Here is a 12,807-nt window from a genome sequence, read left to right as displayed (position 1 = left end):
AGAAGGCCCTGTCCTGCGTGCACGACAACCTAACCACCCTCATCGTCGGCACCCGGAGCAGAGCCCCCTCAGATGACTTCGTCACATGGGCAGAAACCTTTCGGAGCAGATGATCCCTCAGGTATCTAGGGCCCAAACCATTAAGGGCTTTAAAGGTCAAAACCAGCACCTTGAATTGGACCTGGAAAAAAACTGGTAACCAGTGCAGCTCTTTCAAAATGGGCATGATGTGATCCCAGCAAGGAGCTCCAGACAGAATCCTAGCTGCCACATTTTGCACAACCAGCAGTTTCAAAATATTCTTCAAGGGCAGCCCCATGTAGAGCACGTTACAGTAATCCAGCCGTGACATGACTAAGGCATGGGTAGCTGTGGCCAGATCTGCCTTCTCGAGAAAGCTGGCGCACTAAACGAAACCATGCAAAGGCACCTCTGGCCACCTCCTCCACCTGAGCTTCCAAAAGCAGAGCTGGATCCAGCAATACCCCCAAGCTGCGTACTTGCTCCTTCAAGGGGCGTGCAACCCGATCCAGAACCGGTAGAATCTCCTCATCCCGATTGGCTCTCCTACTGACCAACATTACCTCTGTCTTATCTGGATTCAGTTTCAGTTTATTAGCCCACATCCAACCCATCATGCAGCCCCCGATTCAGGACATCCCCTGCCTCCCTAGGATCAGGTGACAAGGAGGGATAGAGCTGAATGTCATCTGCATATTGCTGACAGCTCAGTCCAGGCCCCTGGATGACCTTTCCCAGCCGTTTCATGTAGATCAGGCTTCCCCAAACTGTGGCCCTCCAGATGTTGCTGAACTACAACTCCCAGCATCCCTAGACACAATTTTTTGTGGCTGTGTATGCTGGAAGTTGTAGTTCAGCAACATCTGGAGGGCCGCAGTTTGAGGAAGCCTGATGTAGATGTTAAACAGCATGGGGGGCAAAACAAAACCCTACAGGACCCCACAGGCCAATGGCCACGGAGCTGAGCAATAGTCCCCCAGCACCACCTTCTGGATCCTCCCCACAAGAAAGGACCGGAGCAACTCCAAAGCAGTACCTCCAATTACCAATACTCGAGAGGTGATCCAGAAGGATACCATGGTCTATGGTATCGAATGCCACTGAGAAGTTCAGTAGAAGCAACAGGGATGCACTCCCCCATCTAGTTCCCAACGTAGGTCATCCACTAGGGCAGCCAAGGCAGTCTCAGTCCCATATCCGGGGCAGAAGCCAGATTGAAAAGGATCTAGGTAATCCGAATCATCCAAAACCCTCTGCAGCTGGGATGCCACCACACACTCTATCACCTTGCCCAAAATGGGAAGGTTAGAGACAGGTCTATAGTTGTCTTGATTGGAGAAATCAAGGGAGATATTTTTCAATAATGATCTTATGATCGTCTCCTTGAGGCATCATGGCATCTTGCCCTCCCTTAATGAAGCATTAATAATAACCTCCAACCACGTGCCTGTACCCTCTCTGGCAGCTTGTATTAGCCATGAAGGGCAAGGTTCAAGAGCGCACAATGTCACCTGCACACTGTCCAGGATCTTGTCCACATCCTCAGGCTGCACCAACTGAAAAAAATAGGACAAGACAGTACCAGAGGCACGTCTGCCAGAACTGCCAAAGCTCTGGAGTCCAAATCAGCGAGTGACTTTATCTGAGTGACTTGCAAACTGATCACAGCGGCCTGTAGATTCCTCCCCCATTACCTGGGGGTGCGTGTGGAGCAATGTCTTTGCTACTCGAAACAGCTCTGCTGGTCTACACTGAACAGATGAAATGGAGGCAGAGAAAAAGTGTTTTTTCACCATCCCCACCACCAGAATAGTCCCTAAAATGGGATCTAGCCAGTGTTTGGTCAGATTCTCTTCCTCCAGCGTCATTCTAGTCGTTGCTCGAGTTATTTCATCACCCTAAGCTCCAAGGAAAACCAAGGAGCAGAACGGGCTGCACAAGCCGGAGAGGGAGTTTAGTAGCAGCCATGGCAATAGCCCGGGCTGTCTCTCCATTCCAGAGATTCACTAGGGCCTGGACAGAGTCACCAGCTCTGGACACTTGAAACTCCCACAGGGCCGTCTGGAAACCGAGACGATCCATAAGTCTCCGGGGGTGGACCATTCTAATGGGTCCACCACCCCTGCAGAGTGTAGACAGAGCAGTCAAACTAAACCCCACCAGATGATGATCTGCCCATGACAAGCGAGTTATCTCAAACTCTCCCACCTCCAGATCATTTATTCCCCAGTCAGCAAAAACCAGATCCAGATTATGTCTTGCCATGTGGGTAGGGCCCAATACCAGCTGAGATAGCCCACTGCTTGTCATGAAATCCTGAGCCACTCCTACTAGGGGGCCCTCAGTGTGGACATTGAAATCCCCCCAAATAATAAGTTTTGGGGGAACCCGAGACCACCCCCACCAGCTCAGGTAGGGAGAATGAAGGGCAGTGGGGTGGTTGGTACCAGCAGGATCCCCAGCCTATCTCGGAGGCCCACCCTCAAGGACAAACACTCGAAATTCTGAGATTGCCTGACCGGGCACCTGGAAATGGGAAAGGTCTCTTGATAAATGACTGCAGCGCCCCCTCCCTGGCCCTCTAGGCAGGGCTGCTGCATGATCAGGAAACCTGGAGGACAGAGCTGAGAGAGACCAACCCCACCAAGCTCATCCAACCAGGTCTCTGTCACACACACCAGGTCAGCATGTTCATCCACAATCAAATTGTGGATGAGCAATGTTTTAGCGTTTACTGACCTGGCATTCAACAGCAGCACCCTAAGCCTTAAGGGAGTGTTCTCAGAGCTCCCTGGGGCCATAGGGTTGGGAGAAGAGCTGTTAAATGAACAGGCCTCAACTGCTTGGACCATTTCCCCCTGTAATGGCCTGCCCAACTCCCACCGCCAAATCTCCCCCTGCCTGCTACCTGTGAAATTGCCGCTTCCAGACCATCTCGATCCTTCCACTCTCCCAGAAACATCTCCCCAGCCCAACCAACCACCACAGCTGCTCTGTTTGATAAAAAACTAGGTCCAGGACTCATTCAGTCAAACTCTCTTGCTGGCTTCTTGATGGAAAAAAAGGAAGGTCTTCTGAGACCCCAGACTACTCACCACATGGCTGAGAGCCACAAGGACGAGAGCCCTTCGGCTCATGCCCCTGGCCCAGCCTGCTCTTTATAGCAGGATAGCAGCAGCAACAGCCCCAATTATGGAACACACCTGGAGGAGGTGGGGCAGAGGCAAAGCACATCAGTCAGTGCCTTGCCCAAGCTGTCTCTCCAAGCGGTTTATTTTGGCAGTTAGAGTGCCACATCTTCAATTCCTGGATGACAGCCTTTAAGTGACCATCATCCCATAGGTTCTTGTAACAGTTAAGTTAAAAATAAACAAAAAATATTCAGCTTACTGCTGCAGGGAGGATGAGAGGGTCTTATGAATGTCAACTGATTACTTGCAGATCATCAGTTACATGTGAGCAACATGTTTATCTGTAGTGTAATCCGTTACCATTCATAAGCCTGGGTGTTTAGTGAGTGCTCTCAGGCAGAGAGCCTGTTACTGTAACTGTAAGACTCTCTTTAAGACACTCTTTCCAAAATTTGCCTCTGCTGCAGAGCAAAGATCAATAGCGTAGTGTTTTACAAATGGTAATTTTGACAACCAAATGGCCGCCTTACAAATGTCTTCTATTCGGATACCAGATAAATGTCTTGCTGATGTTGCATAAGCCCTGGTGGAATGGACTCTTATAGTATGTGGTAGTTCTGTATTTTGTACTAAATTACTTCCACCAGCCAGTGGGAAAGATGTTGTTTAGAGCAGTGGTTCTTAACATGGGGTCCACCAGATGTTGCTGAACTACAACTCCCAGCATCCCCAAGCACAATTTATTTCAAGGATACCTTGCATGAGAAATATCCTCCTGATATGGACATACTTGAGCTCTCTCAAATCCATTATTCCACCATCATCACATTTCAGAATTTGGAAATAACCAGAGTAGAAAACTTGTTTCTGACATGTCTACCATACATTTCTAAACCACGCAGACATGCAAGTTTTGGGTGGTATAGAAATGTTAAACACATACACACACACACATTGAATCCTTTCATCTATTCATTCAATTTATATACTGCCCTTTCAAAAATGGCTCAGGGCAGTTTCCAACAAAACCATCACTTCCTCCATTAAAGTAAATATTGCTGGCGTGTATCTTATGCCTATATGAACTAGCAGGGTCTTGAACTCTGTTGCATAACCCATATTGACTATGAGGATTGACTGGCTGGAGCATCAAAGATGCTCTTTGTTGGGATCTTGCTGCTTATTACGAGAACCCTGTTTTATTTTGACTTTTATCCATAATCCCTGTGTTGGTATTGATAGGGTTTTTGGAAATCTCTGCATTCTGCTGACTTGAAGGGTTGCTTTGGGTGACCATAAGTTCTGTACCTGGAAGCTGAGTAAGACTAAGCAGCCATGAATGTGAAAAACTTTGCAGTATATTTTTATTTCTTTAATCTTTTCATTGTACGGTCATTTTCTTCACTGAAAGGAACTTTGCCGGCAAAAAATAGCCCTTCAATCTTATCTTTCATCTCATTCTGTAGGTTTGCTGAATGGAGCCAAGCATGCTGTCAGATGGATACTGCTGTGCACATAGCTCTAGACGCCATCTATGCCAGATGTTTAGCAGTGCTTTAATGCAGTCATGTAATGCTAGTGGATTTTGTGAAGCTATCTGCAAACCTTTTCCCCCTAAAATCTTCATCTGTGAGTAACTTTGCATCCTAGAACAATTTCTCCCACAGAGTGTGATCGTATTTTGCCATACAGGCAACACAGTTAGCAATTTTGATGGATAAACACTGTTGAATAAAATTTCATTTCTATGAAATCAATCTTTTGTTCTCTTTGTCAACTGGAGCTGTGTGATGGCAACTGGATTTGGAAGAGGTTGCACAATCAATCACTAAGGAATTAGGAATTAGGAGGAATGAGCAGTCCTCCTCCGGAATCCAACAAAGACTCTCCAATCACTTAGATGTTGGTGTTGAAGCTTAGAGCACTTCCAAAGCAGCGACTGTGCTGCTTTGGATATTACAGGTAGCACAGGTAACACTACTGGCTGTGCAGATTGAGTAGCCATGAAATCATACACAAGGTCCTTCACTACTTTAGTTTGTCTTTAAATTTCAAGACCCAAGGCCTCAGCCATTTATGCTATTTGTATAGGATGTGCCTTCAGTCCCTCATTAAGAGGGATAGACGACTTAGGCTGTACATTCTCGTCTGGCGATGGATACGAAGGGTGTTCCGTACCCCCAGACTCAGCCTCCAAGTCTGACGAGGGTCTATCTTGCCCCTGCACTGTTTGGGTAGAAGCTACTGAGGCTGTAGAGGCCAGTGATGTGCCTGTGTCAAACTGTGGCAGACACAAGAACTGGCACCGAAGCCAGCTGTGATGAGACTAATGCTGCTGCTGGTGTCCGAGCTGAGGTGGTTGTCACAATGTGTGGGATGTTTGTCTGAGTCATGGAAGAGGAACCTGCCATTGAAGCAGAGGTTCTAAAGAGAGAGGCTGTGTGCTGTGTCTCCTGATCTATAGATCAGAGATACATGTCCTTCATTCTCTCCATAGAGGATCCCTCTGTGCCTTCCACAAGCAGTGTTTCTCATAGTCGTATGGGAGTCCTGCGGATGCTGTGCAGTGTTACACTCTACTAGCTTCCTAAATTCTAGATGCCACAGGAGCATGGGAAAAGTCATACCTTACTGGTGACCTCCAATCCCTGGAGCATTTACAAAGAAGCTGGAGTATTCCTTCCCTGCACTGCCTTCTTGAATCCCACTTCTAGCTTGAGTGCTTGGTCTAGGCGTGTAAAATCTTGCAGGAGACCTAGACAGTATCTTTGGTACTGCCACAACCTGCTCCTCCAAATCAGGGTCCTCACGCAGTCCCTGTCTGAGAAGACCCTTAAATGTAGAAGCTGATGGAGTGCTCTTTTTCTAATCCAGGAGGAATATCAAAGATCTTGATGCCAATGGGTCCAAATCGCCCCCTAGCCCATGTGCCTCATCGTTGATGTTAAGATCAATAACCAACCTTGAAGGAGAAACCAGCTCTTGGTGTTGAGGGATGCCCTCCCTTGACGTCAAAAGAGACTGTCAAGGCAACCCTGCTACAGAAAACCAAGGCGACCAGCAAGGCATTATTTGTTGGCTTGATGACATCTAAGGTGTACTCTCAAGCTGTGCTTTTTGTTTTGACTGTAGGGCTGCAGAGTCATTCTGTGTCGATGTTCATTTTGTTGTTCATATAGAGTCCTTCTGCATTGTTGTTGACCTCGGTGTCAAAGCTGGAATACTCTGAGCCTGCAATCCAGTAGGGGATGGAGTGCCTCACTAGATCTCAAGGGTGAGGTGATGCTCCGATCCCTGTGCCTTTTTGCAGAAGGAGAAGCAAGTAACTTATCCTCCAGAGCCTTGCATTTCTTCTTATGTTTTCTATGATGTGTCGACAAAGACGATCTCTTAGACACATCTGTCAGATGCTTGAAAACACGTTCAGTTGAAGTCAAAGTGCTACTTGATGCCAAGGTTTTAGACCAAGCCACTACAGTCCCTGACACAGACTTCTACAGAGACTTCGGTTGTCCAAGCGTGTTCTCATCAAGTGCCGTGTGAAGCTTGAGAGCTTTCTTGTTCAGAGTTTGGAGAGAAAACAACATGCAGATCTTACAGGTGGTCATATTATGCTTCTTGCCCAGGAACAAAAGGCATGAGTTGTGGTGGTCCATAAATGGTAAGTGGCCACCACACTCATCGTATCTCATAAATGACTTTTCAATGTCCATTTGTGGTGCACGCCTGCACCCAATAAAAAACAACCAAATTCTGATGTCCAATTACCAAAGAGTAATCAAGATGGGGCAGCTATTCCAGTGGTGGTGGGGAATAGAAGGAGTAATGTTGACAGGTCAGCAAGCCGTTGCAGGGGAAGAGAAATCAGTAACTTAATTGCTGCCTCCCCTTCCAGCCTTTTGACCTTGGAAAGCAATGCTAACCACCCACAAAACCCTGCCATGCTCCTTTGTAATGCTAGGTCAGTCCAGAATAAACCTGAAATCATCCATGATTTGATTCTGGATGAAGGGGCAGACCTGGTATGTATTACAGAGACTTGGTTGGGGGAGGCTGGTGGCCCAGTCTGGTCCCGGCTTCTTCCTCCAGGGTACTCTGTTGAGGAGCAGGGGAGGGGAAATGGGCGGAGAGGTGGAGTGGCTGTGGTCTATACCAACAATATCTCCCTTACCAGGATCCCTGTCGAAGTGTCTGACCATATTGAATGTGTGTACCTAAGTTTGGGGACCAGGGATAGACTGGGACTGCTGCTTGTATACCAATCGCCCCGCTGCCTGATAGAGTCCCTAACTGAGCTGACGGACTTGGTCTCGGGCTTGGCATTGGAGTCTCTCAGGCTTGTGGTGCTGAGGGACTTCAACGTTCATTTTGGGACCAATTGGTCCAGGGCGGCTTAGGAGACTATGGGCCTATCGCACGTGGTCTCGGGACCGAAGCATATATGCTTGATCTGGTCTTTCACTCTGAAGAGGGTAGTTTTTCCATGGGTGGGGACTCCTGTGATTTCCCCACTATCATGGACGGACCCACCATCTGGTTATGGTTGGACTCACGACCACATCCCACCTCCGCAGGGGTGGAGAGCCCATTAGGATGGTCCACCCGAGAACGTTACTGGATCCAATAGGATTTCAAGAAGCCTTGGAGGGATTTAGTGTTGGCTCTGCCGGAGATCCTGTTGATGCTTTGGTGGAGAATTGGAACAGCAAACTCACCAGGGCGGTAGACATGATCACTCCTAAGGGTCCTCTCCAACCCGCTTCAAAACTGGTCCCCTGGTATACAGAAGAACTACGGGGGCTGAAGTAGTGAGGTAGATGACGAGCACAAGTGGAGGAAGACTCGACTAGAATCCGACAGATTATTACATAGAAAGATTGAAGATCTATGCTCGGGAGATATGTGTGGCAAAGAAGCGATTATTTTCCTCCCGTATTACGTCTGCAAGTTCACGTCCAGCGGAGTTGTTCAGGGTCGTGAAGGGACTAATGTGTGTCCCTTCTCCCTTGACTCAGTACTTAAAACCAACTATTACTTGCTGTGACACTTTTAAGGAATTTTTTGTGGACAAAATCTTTCGTATTCGGGCCGACTCGGATTCAAAGTCCACAATTGTTACAGAGTCTGATGCCAAAGTATCCAGCAGCTCCTCTTATGAGATGACCCTGGATCAGTTTCAGTTCGTGACTCCTGAGGATATGGACAGGTTGCTTGGAATGGTGCAGCCTACCACCTGCCTTCTTGATCCTTGTCTGACATGGCTTATACTATCTGGCAAGGAGCTTGTTGTAGAGGGCCTGGTAGAGATTATAAATGCTTATCTGAAAGAGGGCAGGATGCCTCCCTGTCATAAGGAGGCAATCATTAGACCGCTTCTGAAGAAGCGTGCCTTGGATCCCTCAGAGTTAAATAATTACAGTCGTGTCTCCAACCTTCCAAGGGTGGGCAAGGTGATTGAGAAGGTGGTGGCCTCCCAACTCCATGCAGCCTTGAGGAAACTGATCACCTAGACCCATTTCAAACTGGCCTACAAGCAGGCTATGGGGAAGAGACTGCCTTGACCGGCCTGATGGATGATCTCCAATTGGGAACTGACAGAGGGAGTGTGACTTTGTTGGTCTTTTTGGATCTCTCGGCAGCTTTTGATACTATTGACAATAGTATCCTTCTGGAGCATCTGAGGGGGTTGGGGGAGGGAGGCACTGCTTTATAGTGGTTCCGCTCCTACCTCACGGGCAGATTCCAGATGGTGTCTCTTGGAGACTGTTCTTCAAAATCTGAACTTTCCTATGGTGTCCCTCAGGGCTCCGTATTGTCTCCAATGTTGTTTAACCTCTACATGAAATTGCTAGGAGAGATCATCAGGGGATTTGGTGCAGGGTGTTAGCAGTATGCTGATGACACCCAAATCTATTTCTCCATGTCAACCTCATCAGGAAAAGGCATAACCTCCCTAAACACCTGCCTGGAGACAGTAATGGGCTAAATAAGGGATAACAAACTGAGGCTGAATCCAGATAAGACAGAGGAATTGATTGTGCGGGGTTGGAACTCGGGAGACGATTTTGATCTGCCGGTTCTGGATGGGGTCACGCTCCCCCAGAAGGAACAGGTACGCAGTCTGAGTGTGCTTCTGGATCTGAACCTATCCCTGGTGCCTAGGTTGAGGCGGTGGTCAGAGGTGCTTTTTATCAGCTTCAGCTGATATGCCAGCTGCGTCCATTTCTTGAGATGAATGGGGTTACCTAGGGGTTACCAGCAATGGTACATCTGCTGGTAACCGCTAGGCTGTATTACTGCAATGCGCTCTATGTGCAGCTGTCTTTGTACATAGTCTGGAAACTGTAGTTGGTTCAAAACGCAGCAGTCAGGTTGGTCTCTGGGTCATCTAAGAGAGACCATATTACTCCTGTGTTGAAGGAATTGCACTGGCTGCTGATACGATTCTGGGCAAAATACAAGGTGCTGGTCATTACCTCTAAAGCCCTGAACAGCTTAGGTCTTGGGTATTTAAGAGAACATATTTTTTCCATGAGCCCCACCCACCTGCTAAAATAATCTGGAGAGGTTTGCCTGCAGCTGCCACCAACTCATCTGGTGGCTAATTGGGAATGGGCCTTCTCCGTTGCAGCCCCTGAACTTTGGAATGCGCTCCCTGTTGAAATAAGAGCCTCTCCATCTCTGGCAACTTTTAAAAAGGTACTGAAAACACATTTATTCACCCAGGCTTTTAATTAGATATATAGTTTTAAATAATTTTAATACTGGGTTTTAAATGTTTTTAATATTTTAGTTTTTAATATTTTAATTGAAAACCGCCCAGAAATGCAAATTTTGGCTGGTATAGAAATAGCTTAAATAAATAAATAATAAAACACAGTCTGTACTGAAAGCCAAACCTATAATTACGATCTATTTTTCTCTAACTCACAGAACCTAACTGATAACTGAGGAACCTAAACCAAACAAGGTTTACGCTAAAGGAACTGAAGAAGTGGTGCTCTAACCACCAAAATAAATGGCTGCACTGAGCACGTGGGGCAGAATGCAAGCACCCCAAGGACATAGGAAAATTCCACCCAAGAGGTCCTGCACAGGCACAGAACCTAGGCTTATGAATGGCAATGGATCACGCTACAGATCTGCTGATTAGTGTCCTGTAACACAATAAATTAAATGAATAAATAAAATAATAAATACAAGCTGACCTCCGGAAAGAGCATCTGTGTGCTCTTTGGGGCCAGCTACCTCTCTCCCTCACCCTCCAGTCCCTGGCTGGGCTGTGTGCCACCACCACGCCCGCCACCTCCTTGCTTCTGTGGCCGGGCCGCCGCCGCGGCCTGGCCCACTACTGCCACCACTCCGGGCCCACCGCCTCGCCTCTGCGGCCACCTGGCCAACCAATTCTCCCGCCGCCACGGCCTCACCCACTACTGCTGCTGCTCCAGGCCCGCCGCTTTGCCTCCGTGGCCGCCCTCAGCCAATCTGGGTGCGCCTCAGCCAATCAGCTGGGTGCTGGGACGCACATTCAAAGGCACAGCCAGGAGAATTAAATATATAGATGAGCACTATCCAGGAAGGCACACAATTAGAATAACAGCTTTAATAATTTTATTTCTTTGGTGAACTCTCGATTTTTCTTCAATTTTTCAGCTTTTGGGCTGGCTATGGGGTGGAGACTGCCTTGGTCGCCTGATGGGTGACCTCCAATTGGGAATGGAGAGAGGAAGTATGACTCTGTTGGTCCTTTTGGACCTCTAGGCGGCTTTCAATACTATTGACCATAGTATCCTTCTGGAACTTCTGAGGGGGTTGGGAGTTGGAGGAACTGCTTTGCGGTGGTTCCGCTCCTACCTCTCGGGCAGGTTCCAGATGGTGTCCCTTGGAGACTACCGTCAAAATCTGAACTTTCCTATGATGTCCCTCAGGGCTCCATATTGTCTCCGATGTTGTTTAACAACTACATGAAACCGCTGGGAGAGATCATCAGGAGATTTGGTGCAGGGTGTTATCAGTATGCTGATGACACCCAAATCTATTTCTCCATGTCAGCATCATCGGGAGAGGGCATAACCTTCCTAAATGCCTTCCTGGAGGCAGTAATGGGCTGGATGAGGGATAACAAACAGACTGAATCCAGATAAGATGGAGGTACTCATTGTGCGGGGTCAGAACTTGACAGTTCTGCCTGTTCTGGATGGGGTCACACTTCCCTAGAAGGAACAGGTACACAGTCTAGGGGTGCTTCTGGATTCGAGCCTCTCCCTGATTTCCCAGGTTGAGGCAGTGGCCAGAAATGCCTTCTATCAGCTTCAGCTGATATGCCAGCTGCATCCATTTCTTGAGATGAAGAACCTCAAAACAGTGGTACATCTGCTGGTAACCTCTAGACTGGATTACTGCAATGTGCTCTATGTGGGGCTGCCCTTGTATGTAGTCCTGAAACTGCAGTTGGTCCAGAATGCGGCAGGCAGGTTGGTCTCTGGGTCATCTTGGAGAAACCATATAACTCCTGTATTGAAGGAGCTACACTGGCTGCCGATATGTTTCAGGGCAAAATACAAGGTGTTGGTTATAACCTATAAAGCCTAAATGGCTTGGGCCCTGGGTATGTAAGACAATGTCTTCTTCGCAATGAACCGCCCACAGAGAGCAGCTGGCGAAGTTCGTCTGCATTTGCCACCGGCTCGTCTGGCCACTCAGGTACAGGCCTTCTCTGCTGCTGCCCCGAGGCTTTGGAATGCGCTCCCTAGTGAAATAAGAGGCTCCCCATCTCTGATAGCTTTTAAAAAGTCTTTAAAGACGCATCTGTTCACCCAGGCTTTTAATTAATATTGTTTTAATGTTTTTAATGCTGTTTTAAAATATTCTTAAAAAAAATTTAAATTATCTTTTAAATTTTTTGTTTTTGTTTTAACTAATGTTTTACTTTCTGTTTTTATTTTATTGTAAACTGCCCAGAGACATAAGTTTTGGGCGGTATAAAAATATTCTAATAAATAAATAAATAGTTTTATGGATGCTTAAAGTTGGCTCCACTGAAGTACCATCATGTCAAAACTCCTGAATATCTTGATGTAAATAAGATGATTAAAAAAAGGGCAGGGGGAGTGGAACTCAGCACCTTCTGTCTAGTGAACTTCACTGGCTTAAGGATAAAATAAAAATATAATAGTATCAAAATAAAGGTGGCCTTTGAATACTGTGGTTTGATTTCCCAGTGTTGCCCATTTGCGGGCCACTTCCCTGTAACTTAGTTATCACAGCGGTAGTTTTGGTTATTTGAGAGTTTTCTACCCTGCTACACTACACTACAGTGGCACAGTACCTGGAGCAGCCCGGTGTGCAGGCTGCTCCAGGAGGTTCACACTTCAAGGATCCACTCTCATGCCACTTCTCTCCACTTTAGACCTCCCTGCATATCAGCTGAGAAATGGAGCAGTGCATATTTAAAACTTTAAACTTCCCTGTGCGTGTCCTGCAAAGTGTGCAGTCTGCTTAGCGGGGTGTGTATAATGTTTAAATATCCACCTGGTACAGAGCATGGATATTTAAACTTTAAACTCCCCTGGAGCAGCCTTTGAGCATATACCTCGTTCTCAGTCGACACACAGTAAATTTTGCAGTTTAAATATGCACTCTCCCTGCTTCTCAG

The 12,807-nt window shown here is 47.2% G+C and overlaps 1 protein-coding gene across 3 annotated transcripts in view; it reads right to left on the bottom strand.

Moving 5' to 3' along the window:
* Positions 1–12,807, bottom strand: part of STAG1 (stromal antigen 1) — a 327,093-nt gene that overhangs the window by 55,539 nt on the left and 258,747 nt on the right. The gene's annotated exons all lie outside the window — the stretch shown is intronic.

Source organism: Hemicordylus capensis, chromosome 3 (genome assembly GCF_027244095.1).
Source record: "Hemicordylus capensis ecotype Gifberg chromosome 3, rHemCap1.1.pri, whole genome shotgun sequence".
Classification (NCBI taxonomy): domain Eukaryota; kingdom Metazoa; phylum Chordata; class Lepidosauria; order Squamata; family Cordylidae; genus Hemicordylus; species Hemicordylus capensis.
The sequence above is the reverse complement of the archived record's forward strand: the minus strand, read 5'-3'. Positions and strand labels throughout refer to the sequence as shown.